This window comes from Canis lupus, chromosome 12 (genome assembly GCF_003254725.2).
Source record: "Canis lupus dingo isolate Sandy chromosome 12, ASM325472v2, whole genome shotgun sequence".
Lineage (NCBI taxonomy): Eukaryota > Metazoa > Chordata > Mammalia > Carnivora > Canidae > Canis > Canis lupus.
Window position 1 is genome coordinate 61,459,030 of NC_064254.1, and position 14,115 is coordinate 61,473,144.

Consider the following 14,115-nt stretch of genomic DNA (forward strand, 5'->3'; position numbering starts at 1 on the left):
TTGTTCTTTATTATGGTCTATGAGTATAATGAGTGGCTAATGATATCCAATATTCTGAATCATTTTATGTATATACACCATATGCATGCAAATTTGATTTGCCTAATACTCAGATCTTTAATTTGCATTTTCATAGAACTAGTTGAGTATTATGAGGTAAAATTATATTGACTGGTTTCAATATCTTAGAATGTTAAATTATCATTATATGGGAAATGTTCAAAGGCATTAATTATAAATGAATCATGAAAAATATTCTCAAGGCACACATCTTGAGTTATAATGTGATAATAGCTACATGTCCTAAAGATTTATTTTAGAGTTATGGTACATACCCAATGCTTTGATTAAAAAAATTAAACCGAGTGATTTCAAAAGGAACATATTCATTTTTTCTTACTTGAGATACCAATGTGAATATGTTTCTGTATATCTAAACTGGTACAGTTTAGATACAAATGGCATAGGTATATAATGGCATAACATTCCAGAGACACCAAGTGCATACCAATAAAAATACATTAGATTTTGGGGGCATCTGGGTGACTCAGTCAGTTAAGCTGCCTTCTGCTCGGGTCATGATCTCAGAGTCCTGGGATGTGGCCCTGCATTGGGCTCCCTGTCCAGTGGGGAGTCTGTTTGTGCCCTCTCAAATAAATAATATCTTTTAAAAAATTAAATGTTTATTCAACAAAAATATATTGTAATGTTTACTGCCATAAACTTTGTAAAAATACTAATATAGGCCCTGATCAGAATCATTAGAAACCATGCATGTTCTAGCATGAGACTTGCCCATTATCTTCTGGTTAAAAACTGACAGTATTTTCAAATGAAAAGGCTGAATCAGGTAATGGAGCTGAAACTAGCTAGAAGTATGGAAGCATTCTAGTACTAAACCAAAGTCTAGCTTACTGTGCCTAGGTTTCTGATTTGAGGAATCCAGGCAAAAGAAATATATTGAACAAATATCCTGACACATTAAAAAGCATGGTGAGGGTGGAAGTATAGGTGCAATTTGTTTTATTTTTTCAGTCTTTCTCAATCCTACTTGAAATTTAAAGAATTTAACATAGAATTACCATGTGACCTAGAGATTCCACTTAAAGCTATATACTCAAAAGAACGGAAAATAGGTGTTCAAAGAAATTACTTGTACATCAATGTTCACAGCAGCACTATTCACAACAGCAGAAGGTAGGAAGCAACTCGAGCATCCACAAACAGATGAATGAACAAAATGTGATATGTACATACAATGATATATTATTGAGACTTAAACAAGATGAAAATTCTGCACATGCTCCATGAAGGAACTTTGAAGACATTGTGCTTAGTGAAGTAAGCCAGTCACAAAAGGACAAATACTGTCTTATACCCAGTATAATACCCATATAATTATGAGGTACCCAGAGTAGTGAAATTCATAGAAAAACCATGTAAAATGGTGATTACCAGGGGCTGAGGGAAGGGGAGAATCATGAATTAGTGTTTAAGGGATATGGAGTTTCAGTTTCAGAAGATAAGTTCTGGAGATTAATGGTGATTATTGTTGCACAACAGGCCATTGAACTGTGTACTTAAAAATTGTTAAAATGGTAAATTTTATTTATGTATATTTTACAATTTGTAAAAATAGAAAAATGAATACTTTTTTGCCATAAAGTAATAGAGTGACATTAAATACCACTAAGACTTTCAATTAGATTGAACACTCAATATTTAGAGGGACTGAGTTATAAATTAGTTCTTTTCAGAATAAGTCTGAGAAGTTGGATCATTTAAAGAGGCCCAAAAGTTTCAGCCCTGCATTCAGCAACAGCAAATGATCTTGGCTTCCAGAAATAGCTGCTTCTGTTACATAAAGTTCTGTCCCTGATCTTACTCTATGGTTGGAGCCTGGAGAAGATATTATCACCTGTAATTTTTAGTAATCTTTGCCATTTTCCTCAGGTGCATGTTCTATTTTTTGTTTATTTTCTCTTACTGAATCTACGTCAGATACTTAAATTTAATGACTAAAGATTGTAGTATCACTGTAAGTTTGTGATGAGTATTTAACAAGCATGTTGTAGAAGTATGAATGGTACTTAAAAAATGCTCAATATATTCTTTTTAATGAATTGCTAACTCACCATTTCTAGAAGGGGGCTAAAATCCATATTGTCCAAAGGTCAATGTGTATATCTTGTGTTGGAGTATCTTTGGGGGATAGGAAAGGGAGTGTTGTTGCTTATCCAATTTCTACTTCTACGGTAAAAAGTTATTTATTAAAATCATCTATAAATTATTATTTAGAAGTTATGACATCTTAATACACGTATAACAATAATTTATTGCTCACTAGAAATGAACCACTGCACACTGAGAGTGTAGTGTCATGTCACACTCCCTTCATGCAAAATATTTCCAAAAGAAAAGATCACACATTCTCCTCCTGCTCATTAGGCTCCAATCTCACTGTTCTTAAAGGCTTTCACATGGCATTTCCTCCCCCTAGTGCCCTCTATGCACAAATTCTCACATAGCTACTTTCTTACTCTTTAGGTAGGCTTAAATGGCAGTGCATTAGGTATGTTTCCTCTAAATGCCCAATCTGGATATTAGCATCCTTTTCACTGACTTTAGAAAACTTACAACAACCTGGAATTTATCTTATTAATTCATTTATCTATATCACCCTTTGGGCTGTAAAGTTTTTAGGAGTAATGGCCCCTGTGCAATAGTATATCCTTAGTACTTAGTACACTATCTTCCACGGAGAAGGCATGTGACAAATATTACAAACTAATTATTTAATTAAATGCCAGTAAACACTCAAAATTAATTAGGGGAAGATAAAGTGTGCTCATTTTGAGGTTTTATTACCCCAGTATACACTGCATGTTGTAAGGGTATATATTTGAATTTTAGTCTGAGAAGGAGAAAAATAGTAGAGTGGCCTGCATAATTTCCAAGTTCCCTTTGAATACTGTATATTTTGTTTTGTTAGTTTTTTTTTAAAGAAAAGTCTTAGATTTTAAATAAATAGTAGAAAGACTACATTTAACTTACATAAATGTTACAAAATCTAGGCTTAGTAGTTTGTGAAGGATGCTTATAAATTATTGGCCTACTTTTGTCATTCTAGTACCAAAATTGAATTATTTTCCAACTTTTGAAATCTATATTAAAACTGTATTTTCCTTCTCTACTAAAAAGGCTCATAATGAGCACATTCCATTTGCACTGCAGATGCAGTCAATGATATTTGCTCTTTTTTTCTTTTTAAAAGCTGTATTAATTCCCTTGGAATAAAGTCTATAGTACGACTTAATATTAGAAAACCCAAATAAGACAAAGTTCCTGTTCCATTTGCTATTGTTAAAGTCAGGGAAGAAAATTATTTAAAATATGAATTCATCATTTAAGAATGGCAGGTGGAAACGGAGGTCAGTACCTACATATTTTTTACTCATGTCTGACAACCCTTAACAACTAAAAAATATAAGATATTTCCTTTTGGAAGAATAACAGTCAAGATAATTTTTTTAAAGATTGTGAAAAGAGAATTTAAAATAGCTTTGGAAGTAATTTTAAGTATAATATTTCTTATTATACTTAAGTATAATGTATAAGTATTAAGTGTAATGTTAAAGTATAATGTTTTCTTGACATGGAACTGAATTTCTCAACTTTTACAAGCAAATTCTTTCTTGAATCCTCAACATTAAGAAGCGTGATAATTGAGCTACTAAACAGGACAAAACATGCAGCATTACTTTACGTATTTCTTTGCCAAAAGCAGTATTTTATAAAAGAATATTTAAGTATTATAATTAAATTTTACAAACAAGTTGTCATTCAGAATTTAACATCTAGTCTATTCTGTCTCCAAAACTATACTTTTCAAATAGAATATTTTATTTTCCTCTATTTGTCCCAATACATAAAATTAAATGCTAAGTACTTGATCTGTGCATTTCAGTCTAGTTGTACTAGTAAACAGAGATAAAGTAACCAGTATAAGAGTCCAGTAGGTATACAGCCCAGTGTCCTTAACCCTTTGATTGATATTTGCAAATATTTCTTTTCATATTACAAATTGTCAATGTTTCAAACAGTGAAACAGAGTTTTTCTTTCTTTCTTTTTGTATACTTGGTTTTCATTATATAATATGTGCTTCTGATTTAAAGAACAGATTGAAACATAAAAGAATTTATAAAATATAAACAGTATATAAAAGTGTATATAAAACAGAAAATATATGATCAATTATTTCCTTCATTGTCCCCCTACCAAACAACCTTGAATTTAGGGCATACTAATTCAGACATTATATTAAGCCCAACTTTAGCTAAAAAGAACTAAATTGCTTATATATTTATCAGCTACTTTCATGAATACTTTTGAACCTTTTATTGTAATATAAATAACCTATAAACACAAAGAAAGGACTTCTAAAAATAGTTCAAAGTTATTCATTAAAATACACAGGCAATTTGGGAATGCTTGCTACATCTCTATGGAGAGTTACTTGTTCTGATAGTAGAAGAGAGCAAAGGGCCTCATAATAAGTACAAAGTTGCTGAAGTAGCCTAGGTTCAATGAATATTCAAAACTGACCTACCCAATCTCTCTTCCTAGGTTCAATGAATATTCAAAACTGACCTACCCAATCTCTCTTCTAAACAAGGTCCACTATACTAAGGAGAAAGTACTAGAAGGAACTAGAGTGGGGAAGAGGGAGAAAAAGGAGAACTCAGAAAGCAAGATGCCGTATTTTAAAATACTACACAAAAACAATAGAAAAGTGGGTTTCTGTGATGTAGTAAAAATGATCTGAACCAAACATCTTTTAAAAATGAGTGAGAAAAAGAAGTATTAGTGCCAAATCTCATGCAATGTTTCCATGGGAAAAAAGAGATTACAAAGCATAATGATCACAGCGAGATATGTCTTCTCAAGCACATCAAAACTCTAATATTTCCAAACAAATTTCAAAATAAATTGAAAGACATCAAGAAAATGATACCAGGTATGAATTAACAAAACATATCATATCAGAAGGAGGAAGACATTCAGAGATGATGTGACATACTCATACAATAATTTGAAATAAAAGAGAAAATCATTTCACACATGAAGACTAAATGAGAAGAACCAAAAAAAGCAACTCAACAAAGAATGTTTTAAGAGAAAAAGATAGGAAAGAAAAATATTTTTAAATTAATATTTACAAAAGAGATTTGTAAATACATTTTGAATGAATATAGTTTAATTTTGAGAATATTTACCCAGAACAAGCAACAAAATACAACCAAACAACAACAAAAGCAAACGGAAAACTGAAACCCAAAAAAAACTTTGAGCATCTGACACAAGGGTATGTGACTTACTAAGGAAACAAAATTACATCATTAGATAACATGTTGCTACCACAGGGCACCTGGGTAGCACAGTTGGTTAAGCATCCAGCTCAGGTCAGAGGTGTGAGATTGAGCCTTGCATAGAGGCTCTGCACTCAGCTAGGGACTCCGCCTAAGATTCTCTTTCCTTTTCCTTGTACTCTCATGTGTTCTCTCTCTCTCTCTCTCTCTCAAATAAATAAGTAAATCTTTAAAAAAAAGTGATATAAAGTTTTAAAAAAGTAGGCATGTACTTTTGGGTGATACAATCATAATGAAAAGCAGAGTGCCTGGATGGCTCAGTCAGTTGAGTGTCTGCCTTCAGCCCAGGTCATGATTCCAGGGTCCTGGAATCAAGCCCCACATTGAGCCCTGCTCAGTGGGGAGCCTGCTTCTCCCTCTTCTTCTGCCTCTAACCCTGCTCATGCTAGCTCTCTTTCTCTCACTCTCTCTCTCAAATAAATAAATATTTTTAAAAAAAATCACAATGAAAAGCAAAAGAGTGATTATAAAAGTCAGAATAGTAGGTGCTTTGAGGGGAGAAGAGCCACGGTTAATACAGAAAAATGGAACTTTATTGACTTGGGTCGTGGTTTTAAGATTATTTGATTTATAATGGTTTATTAATCTCTGTATATCTGCCAAGGAATTGGTCCTTTTCATGATTATCAAATTTGTGGGCATAGAGTTGTTTATGGTACATATTTATTGTTCTTCTAAGGTCCATGAGATCTGTAGCGCTGTCCTCTCATTTCTGTTATTAGTAATTTGTGTTTTCCTTCTTTTTTTTTCTTACTTAGCCTTCCTGTTTAAAAAATCATATTCCAGGGGAGCCTGGGTGTCTCAGCTAGTTAAGCGTCTGACTCTTGGTTTCAGGCTGGGTCATGATTTCATGGTCATGGGATAGAGCCCAGCATTGGGCTCCACATCCAATGTGGAGTCTGCTTATCCTGCTCCCTCTGTTCCTTTCCCTGCTCGTGCTTGTACTTTCTCTCTTTCTCTCTTTCTCTCTCTCTTACTCTCTCTCTCTCTCCTTCTCTCTCTCTCTCTAAAATAAATAATATATTTTTGCTCTCTCTAAAATAAATAGGTGCATCTTGGTGTCTCAGTTGGTTAAGCATTGCCTTTGGATCAGGTCATGATTCCAGGTTCCTTGGATCCAGCTCTGTATCAGGCTCTCTGCTCAGTGGGGAGTCTGCTTCACTCTCTCCCTCCACTACTCCCCCTGCTTGTGCTCTTTCAAATAAATAAATAAAATCTTTCAAACTAAAATAAAATAAATAAAATATTTTTTTAAAATATAATTAAAAAATCCACAATGCAACATCCTTGTTGATGGTATTTTGTCACCCACTTCCTTCTCATTCACAAAAAAGGAGGAATAGGAAAGTGCTTTCCTTTCCTTATTAAGGGACTTGCCCATAAAAAAAAAAAAGGGGGACTTGCCCAAAAATATGGTCTACAATTACAAAGCACATGCTTTGAATCTATTTTTTTCATGCCAAATCATGATGTCATTTACTACCATATAACTTCCTTCCATGATTTGGGATGTTAGGTAATTTTATCTGAGAGATTTAAATGTTTTTTTAGGAACACATGAACTTAGTCAATGGCTCATTCATTCATTCATTCACTTTGTCATAAATAATAATTGAGCAATCTGAACAATGCACTATGCTTTCTGTAATACAGTAATTAATACATCATTCCCAAGCAACCTATATAACAGTAAATAAATAGAAAATTAAATATACTTTATTACTTCACTACAGGCAACTTCACTATCATAAAACAAAACAAAACAATACGAAACAAAAAACAGTTTCTGTCCACTTTGTTGATGGAGGCATCAGGGTTAAAAAATACGTGAAAAATAGTATCAATCTCATGATTTTTCCTAAGTAAGGAGTTGGTTTTGTTCAGTTAATCAAATTTGACATTATTAATCCTCTAATTCAGAAGCTGGGTCTAGTCATTTAAGGTATAACTTTGCTTAAAATGCAGGTTAAACAAATTCTAACTGATGGGATAATGCATCCTTTGACCAGATTTTGCTGTCTTGTCTCATATTCCCTCTCCTTCACTGCTGCTCTCCAGAGTTGGTACTAATTTTGTTCTTCAACTTATACCACCTAATTTCCACTTGAGGGCCTGTGCTCTTTCTCTTCTCTCTGTCAGGAACTCTATTTTCCATATTGACCATTTGGTTTCAAGTCAAAAACTGTACTCTCTAAAAATTCTCCTTGTAAACCTTACCTAAAGCACTCTCTGTTCTTGTCCCTAAGCCACTCTCTATCCCAATGTTAAACAATTATTCCTATGTCAAATTTCTATTTATTTAATATTTTTACCTATTTAACAAGTATTCTAAACATCATGACAGCTCCATGAAGGCAGGTGCCAAATCTCTTATCACTGTAACTGGCACTAGAGCAGTTTCCAGCTCACAGACAAAATTCAATATGTATTTCTTGCATGACTATACTGCAGTGAGAAAAAAAAAAGCACACTGTGTAAAGCAAATAATTTTGATATATTCTCTTATTAATTTACATGTAATATCTGATTAAGAGGGTTTCATCTCTCTTTTCTTTACGTGCCTATTTCTCTAACTGGGGTTTTATTTTATTTTTATTCTATTAGTCTTTCTAGCCTTATTCTCATAGCCATCACCTCAAAGTTTTATATAATTTATTTGCACTCTAAACACATTTATATTCATGTAATCTTTTATGTTCAAGCTGTTACTCAAAAGCTGGTAATTCCTGAAAGTATGTTTTACACTTGATTTTAGCCAAAAGGCCGAGAAGCAATCTGAAAGTATATTTTAATGAGCCACTCATATTAGCACCTCTATAATCTTTGCCATTGTGATGATGGCAAACCACTGATATTTGCATATACTATAAGTGGGAAATAATCTGTATAGATACATCTTGTTTTTCCAGAATTGAGTAGACATTTTATGTAATCAACATGGTTAATTATCTCCCTTAGAAGTTCACAATATTGGGTCAAGGACTGGGTACAGTTTGCCAATAGCTACTACCCCCAGGCCTTGTCTGCATCTCTACTCCCATAGAATATTGATTCTCTAGGTAATTATTTTTAAATGAATTCATATCAACTTAGAACTTCTTGGGGACTTAAATACTTAGAAACTAATTTATATATATATATATATATATATATATATATATATATATATATAGTATATGTATTCACCAAAATTCAGTTTAAGAGACCTCTTCCTACCCATCACAGCATCAGAGTGGTGTTCTCAAAGACTAATGAAATTATATTAGTTAATCACCTATTTTAACCTCCCATGTCTTCCCATTTAATTGACAATAAAATCTAAACTCCAAAAACCTAGTCTCTGCACACTGAACCAAGAGAAAGAGCTAGAAACACAAGTCCATCCTTTTCTTAGGCCCCCAAAGCCTTTCTAAACTAGTACTGAGAATCTCTGAAACCTAAAAAAAAAGAGGGGAGTGGGAAACAAGACAAAAAACAAAATTTGGGAATTTATTTCAAACCTTGGCTAGGAATGTTTTGAAAATACTGGTATAATGAAATGAACAGTGGGATGTGAGTCAATACATTTCAATTCTAGTCTTGTAGAGGGCCTAATTTATTATCTGTATGGCATTAGGCAAGTTACTTTATTTTTCCGGGGCCAAATTTGTTCATGTGTAAAATGAAAGTTTGTCTCTGGAGCTCTTTCTAGCATTGCAATAGCTAAAAATGTATTATCATGGAAAATTATCTTTTAGAACTAAAGTATTCACAGTAGGAAAGCCTTAGGGTATCTATGGGCTAGGATGCTGTAGCAGCTGAAAAGAGTTTAGTAACAGCATTAAATGTGAGAACTGTCCATAAACTGCAAACAATATTAGGGAAAGAATAACACCATGTGAAAAAATTTCAACAATGTCTTCCCTTTATTAGCCAATGAAATTAGTTGCCTTGAACAAAACAGATTCTTTCACCTTCCATAAGAAGGTGGACTGATGATATTACCTATATGGAGTCAATGGTTGAGCATCTGCCTTTGGCTTAGGTCGTGATCCCAGGATCCGGATCCAGTTAGGCATAGGGCTTCCTGCAAGGAGCCTGCTTCTCCCTCTGCCTATGTCTCTACCTTTCTCTTAGTCTGTGTCTCTCATGAATAAATAAATAAATCTTAAAAAAAAAAACCCTGATCTTTCTACAGATAAAATTTTTCCTGAGTTTTGATAAATGCATAGATGAACTACTATGCTAATGTTCTTTATATCTATCATATGCTTTGGTGGACTTCAAAGATATAGAAAAACTGGAAATATCATAAGGAATGGGAAAACTACAAAAGTACAATATACTTAGAGGTTGAATAAAATGAAGTGGTCTCTGTGATCATGTAACCTTATCTTGCCATCCTAAAAATAAATGATTCAGATTAATTAAGAAAAATTGAGTTTGTGAGAGAGATGTTTTTTCATCACCCACTGAGAATTACTGCACTAAGCTGCCATTTACCAGAGGGATCATAATTCTCAGGAGTAGAACATTTTAAATAGTATTATTAGGCTATAGAAGAAATTTCCTTTTATGGAAGGAATTAGAAGTCACCTTCTAATGCTAAATGATTATTATATTATTTTGGGGAAAAAAAGTTTGGCTATCTGATAAAACAATTTCACAAGCTAAAAAGTAGGTTGAAGGAAAGTCATGCATATATAAGAATATTTTTGAATAATAAGGAATAGGAAGAGATGGTAAAAAAAAAAAAAAGCTGTAGGAGATGGCTCATAATGGAATAAACACAATTATCCTTTCCAAGTAAATATGTTGCTCAGAATATGACAAAGAAACAATCTGAAATTGGTTTGCAAAATAAAGATGTACCCTAAGCATGAAGCTCATATCATGTTAATTATGCTTTAGCCATTTAAACATAAAATAAAGCTAGTAGGAGGTAAAAATATTACAAAATTATCTGCTTTCCATTTGCCCCCCACCCCAACATGCCTTGTTGGAAGTGTGGATTAGAACACAAAAGATAACTTGTAGTTGTTTACTACTTTCTTCCGTTCTGTTGAAATTTCCCAAGGTCAACATCACCTTGCCTGCTTATGATCAATGATGGTAATTGTGAAACTATGCACGTAGACAATGCCCAATAAATTAGCTGATGATGATAATTTTCACTCTCTTGTAACCTAGATTTATTTTCCTTCTCTAAGATAAAAATGAGTTCAATATCTCAAGCTGCTTAGATACCACATTATATTTCAACTATTCTTCCTACATTCTAATATTTTACCATATAGCTTATTTGTAAAATAGATTGCTCTTCTACACTATTTTATGAACCTGATTCACTTTTCAGTTATCCTGTCTCTTCTATTGTCCAGCTTAAAAATAAATGATTCTAAGTTTTTTATTTTTCATTAGTCTTTAAATTTTACTTGCTTGTGTATGAAGAACACAGTGATGGGATTAATATTCCAATTATTTGGTGTGAAGGGGATTTATTGTGCATGTGTGCATGTATGTGTGCAAATTTGTTTTGCATACTCTAAAATAGATACATCTCCTTCTTCTATATAATTTGAAATAATTATCAAAAGAAAATCAACTGCAAGATCACTGCCTAAGTGGTTCAGAAAGTCAAAGGAAAAAATGATTAGGGTACTTTTACAGAGGTTGTTTATTGTTAGCAAATAGCAATCTTGATTTGCTCTTGTCAGCAATAGCAAAAAGAAAGAAAATACAGGGCCCAATATCAATTATTACAGAAGGAATTTTCAGTTGAAGAACCACCTAGTGGAAACAAGAATAATTTAATGTGAAGTCCACAGAGTAAAAATGTTTCTCATAAACCAGTTATGAAAGACACGACATGCAGATTGTGTAAAACTGTACTTTAGAGAGGTTCCACATAGAGAAACTTATTTTCAATTATCCAATATCTTTACAGAAGTTTGCCACTGTTTAGTAGACTGCCACTCTTAAATTTTCATATGTAGATTCTTTGCTGAATACCTTGACAGTTCTGTAACTTACTACCTTTAATGCCTTGATAAGAACAATATAATACTGGGGATGAACCATGACCTTTGCATAAAAGGGTGGCATCCTTTTATCATATGATCTTATACCCAACTGACTTAAAACATGTCAAAGTAAAAGGGATTTGGCAGTTGTTAAAGTTCTGTTAATATATTCATAAAAAAATGAGTGAATTATTATTCCATTTACTCCCCAAATGATTATTTAATTCCCACAGGTACTGGGGGTTATTTTAATATTGTAAGTATATACTTGTTAGATTTCAGGAAATTAACTATAGTATGGTAGCACTTTATTGAACAATGCAAAATTTCTTTTATAAAAAGTAATCTTGATCATTTTATATATTAGTATATATTAGTTTCTATTTGGAATTTTAAGAATTCCTTTAGTTATTCCATTGTATATGTCAGAAATAAATGGTTTAAATTCATTGTTGATTTGTGTGTGCGCATTTGTGTATCTTTTGTCACCTTGGTTTCTATTGTTGAGTTTCTATGGATATTTATATTAAAATTAGCATGATCTTTTCTTTTTTTCTTTTTTCCCCCCATTTTAGTGTCACATCAACGCAGCCCTAGTCAATCAAGATGAAATAGCTGATAGAATAAACCCACTCGGTTGATACAGGCAAGCAACTGAATATGGTTTCTACTCCATAGTTTGATATATTACATACTTAAAATGACAGCTTAAAGGCCTATTAAAAAAGAATTTATTCTTGGGGGATGGCTCGGTGGCCAGGAGTTGAGTGTCTTCTTTCGGCCCAGGATGTGATCCTGGAGTCCCAGGATCGAGTCCCACATTGGGCTCCCTGCATGGAACCTGCTTCTCCCTCTGCCTGTGTCTCTGTCTCTCTTTCACGAATAAATAAATAAATAAATCTTAAAAAAAAAAAAGAATTTATTCTTGGGATATGTATACTTAAAGGGCATTTTGTGAAATTCAGATAATTTTTGAATACTTTTATTATAAGACAGTGTTTCTTACAGAGAAATCAAAGAGAGGTAAGCAAAAGAAAAAGAAGTAACAAACAAAAGTCTGAATTTTTACCGCACATCACCAAAAATCATAGGTGTATTGAAATTTTGTGTGTGAATTATAACATAGCATGTGTTTATAATTTTCTTTTTTAAAATATACTTGAGAACACCTCTAGGCCAACAAATAAATTTCTGCAACAGAACTTCTAATAGTTTTATAGCCTTTCATTGTTTAACATCTCAGATACTCTAGTAAATTCTTATTTTGATAGAATTTTGTACTCAGAAAAACTACAAGAATAGCGTAAGGAATTCCCTTATACGCTTTACCCATATTAGCAATTATTCAATTTTTCAAATTTTTCTTTATTTTTCTTTCTCTGCTCCCTTACTCTTCCTGTCCATTTCTTTCCCTCTTCCCCACTATACATTAGCATATTTATATGTGCATATATATATACAAATTATTACATTTTGCTGAACTACTAGAGAATAAGTTAAAGAACCTTTGTCCCTAAAAGTATCTAGTATATTCATTTCCTAAGAATAAACATATTATCTTTCATAAACTAATGCAGTTTTGAAAATCAGACATACTTCAATAATACAACATTACTGTCTAAGTCATAGTCCATATTTAATGGCATCAACTGTTCGAATAATTTCTTTTAAGGCTATCTTTCCCTGAATCAGGATCAAATTCAGGACCAACACTCAATTTAGCTGTCATAGCTTTTTAGTTTCCTTTTTTCTGGAGCATATTCTCACCATTCTCTTGTTTCTTTTCATTGACACTTTTTGAGAATTAAGAAAAGTTAATTTATAGAATGTCCTTCAACTTCAATTTGCCTGCGCTTGTGATTAAATTTAGACTTTTATTATTGACAGGAATAATGCAGAAATGATGTGTATATTTATGTGCATTTTAAAGATGGTACTTGATGTCATTTGTTCCAATATTGGTGAAGATAGAGTTGGTGCCTTTTTTTCAGTGGTATCCTCCAGGTTTATCCACAATAAAGTTATATTTTACATTTTTAATTAATAAGTAATTTAGGAAGAGATCTTGTAAATATTGAGCTGTTTAGAAAACCTTCATCCATGTGTTTTAGCATCCATATTTTACATGTTTATTAGTTGATAAACTACTGTAAGAAAAAGCTTTTCATAAACTTCAGTTTTATAATAATAAACATACTTCCCATGATAGATTTTCTGGAAATAAACCTAGTGGTTGTTATTTCATAAATATTTTCTCTTAAATTCACAACATTCAAATTGAAATATAGTTGAAAATTGTAATAGAGAAACATATCTATACCTCAAAATAAAATGTATCATGAATCTAAAAATGATATTAGGCATAGCCTAAGTAAAAGTCTCAATAAATTTAGCAATGACATTCCTTTAATTCTTCTTCTAAATGGTTCTTTGGGAAGCCGGAATGGCTCAGTCGTTTAAATGTCTGACTATGGATTTCAATTCAGGTCATGATCTCAGTGTTGTGAGATGAAGCCCCGGGTCAGGCTTCATACTGAGCTAGGAACTTGCTCAAGATTCTCTCTCTCCCACTGTCTCTCTGCTGCCAACTTTCCTCTAAATAAATAAATAAATAAATAAATAAATAAATAAATAAGTTATTTGATTGTTAGGTAACAAAATCTCTATAGTACCTTCACAGGTC

At 32.5% G+C, this 14,115-nt stretch overlaps 2 long non-coding RNA genes across 2 annotated transcripts in view; one reads left to right on the forward strand and one right to left on the reverse strand.

Annotated features, from left to right (window-relative positions):
* The window catches only part of LOC112658555 (uncharacterized), a 49,997-nt gene extending 37,919 nt beyond the window's left edge, over nucleotides 1–12,078 (forward strand). Inside the window, exon 3 of the long non-coding RNA XR_003135786.3 lies at nucleotides 12,008–12,078. This is a non-coding gene — a long non-coding RNA (uncharacterized LOC112658555). The remainder of the gene's footprint in view (nucleotides 1–12,007) is intronic.
* LOC112658342 (uncharacterized) overlaps nucleotides 1–14,115 on the reverse strand; it is a 179,801-nt gene that overhangs the window by 147,280 nt on the left and 18,406 nt on the right. The window lies entirely within an intron of this gene.